The sequence below is a fragment of the Chinchilla lanigera genome, unplaced genomic scaffold (assembly GCF_000276665.1).
Source record: "Chinchilla lanigera isolate Chin_1 unplaced genomic scaffold, ChiLan1.0 scaffold00037, whole genome shotgun sequence".
Taxonomy (NCBI): Eukaryota; Metazoa; Chordata; class Mammalia; order Rodentia; family Chinchillidae; genus Chinchilla; species Chinchilla lanigera.
This window is the reverse complement of record NW_004955438.1, coordinates 16,483,152-16,485,768: the sequence shown is the minus strand read 5'-3', so window position 1 is coordinate 16,485,768 and position 2,617 is coordinate 16,483,152.

The window sequence follows — 2,617 nt, the reverse complement described above, 5'->3', positions numbered from 1 at the left end:
GAAAACAGCCAAGTTCATCAGGAAAGCCAGCTCCCCACAGCCTCTCTCAGCTCCCAACAGCCTCCTTCCTCTTCTCCAGGTCTGCCTTTATGCTGGTGGCAACAGTCCTCAGGTGGGCCTCCCACACCCAGCACCACACTTACTCAGTTCAGCTGGGGGTTATAAGCTGACCACCAGTTATCAATCCACTACACGACCCTACAAGGGAGCTACCAGAATGCTGACTCCTGGCGCAGAAAGTGGGGAAGGTCAAGTAACTTTTGTCATTGTCCTTCAACCCTGAAACCTGGAAACCTCCCCAAACTTGGAATTTTCCAGTCAAGGCAGCTTCATGATCTACAGTAGAGACTTGTGGATAAGGCTTCCTGATGATTTTGGAAGCAGAGATATTTTAATGTATTTATTTTAACTTGCTGCAGTGCTGGCATTCAGGCCCTCATACATGCTGTTCGAGTCCTCCCGCTCTGATCTACGTCCCCAGGTCATTTCATTTTGAGACAGGGTCTCACGAAGTTGCCCAAGACGACCTTGAAGTTTCCATTCTGCAACCCTAGCATCCTAAATAGCTGGGTGTAGGCGAGGGACACCCAGCTAGATACTTCTGCGTGTTTTCTCCTCATGAAGCATACAGAGGACTCCAACAGATAAAACCTGGGTGTCGTGGTGTACAGAAGCCCTTCTGTCACTGAAGCCTTCACTCACTGAGGCCGTGGAACGCACAGATGCTGAGGCACAGCCAGCGCCAGCGGTCAGCAGCCCGACTCACCGAGACGATGCACTGCAGCTTGCAGATTTCACGTCCATAGAGCCGTGCGCTCCCTTCGCCTTACAAGGGTTAAAAAGAGAGCTGGAAAATAATTGCACCAATTTTCTTGTAAAAAAAGGTCACAGACTTATCAGTAGCTACTTTTCTAGAAGAAGGAGTGATTCGTGAGTGCTAGGCACTTTGCACTGAAGCCCAGGCCATGACAGAGCGAAACACAGCGAATAAAAGCTGCTGGGTGCAAGAACTGGCTAGCTAATTGGAGAGCAACAGTTTTACAAAATGACTAACGTTAAGATACCGAAACCCCAGAATGTTTCAGTAGGGTAACAAAAAGTAGCATAATCAAGCTGCTTTCTAAAACAACATTTCTAATGCTATACATTGATACAGTAAAAATCTTCTTTAAAATAATTTTCAAAACCTCTCTGTCTCTTACTATAGAATCCTCCTTGATTTGACAAGAAAATAACACAGCTTCCGATTCTTCCCATTCTACACTGTCCTTGTAAACACTTCTTAACTGAAACCTAAGATCTGTGTTTGGAGGGGTCCCCCACACACCAAGTCAGCTTTCAAGTCACCAGCTGGTGTGCTATTGTCAAGCCAGGGCCATTAACATTGTCGTCTCAAACTCTTACCCTTTCTTTGTGGTGAGAACATAGCTATTTTCAAAAGCACAATACGTTACCACCTATAATCAATTTACTGGGCAAAAGAACACCAGAATTTATTTCCTCCAACTAACTACAGTTTTGTACACATTGACAAAAGCCCCCACCATCCCTCCCATTCCCTGCCGAGGCCTCTAATAAGCACTCCTCCTTCTTTAGACACATTCACTTGATAAAATGTTAATGAGACAAAGGCTGCCGTAGAGCTGAAAAGACAAACAGAACCATGGACAGAACACAGGGTTTGGAGTTAAGAGATGTGTATTTGAATCGTAGTCACTGGCTCGGTGGATAATAACTTTTAGTATCCTTATCTGCAAGTAGAGGCCATATATACTTCAGGTGTTTATTAAGGATAATGTAACATACATATGTAGGGATAATTTAGGTGGAACCATCTTAGAAATAATACAAATATTCATTTTTATGATGACTTGCTAGAAAATGAAGCCTCCTAAAACCTGCAGGTTATGCGTTTTTCATCTTAACATTACCATGCCTGTCTGTCATGTACGAGGCATTCAAGATATGCTGAAGCAAACATGCCAAACCCTCCTCTTCCCTGTGAAACCTCACCCTAAGCAATGTTTCTCACACAGTGTGGCTCAGATGAACAAAACTAGCTGGGAATAGTTTTTGTTTGCATGTAATTTCTAACCCTCTTAATCACAGTCTCTCCCTTAAGGCTGGACATGAAATCTAGAATATTATCAACTTCTCCAGGTCATTCTTCCAGCAAAATTCAAGAATCACACCTATTTTGTGAAAAATTGGACAGATGCCCAGTCTGTTTTGAGCACTTAGAATGTGAAACAAGCAGGCAATCTGAGCTGGTAAGATCTGTCCTCTTCAGAACTAGATTTCATTCACGAAAAGATAGACATGAGGCCAGGCATGGTGGCACACCGCTGTAATCCCAGCACTTGGGAGGCTGAGGCAGGAGGATTGCTGCAATTTGAGGCCAGCCAGGGCTGCAAAGTAAGTTCAAGGCCTACCTGAACTGCATAGGGAGACCCTGTCTCCAAAAACCAAACAAACAAAAGAGATAGACATGAATCTCTTTACTTATACACTGGACATTTTTCCTTCTTCTACTGATGAAGTGAAATCCAAGCGAGCTACCTACCAGCTTATTCCAAGTCTCCTGTCTGCTAACAAACCCCACAGAATATAAAATCTG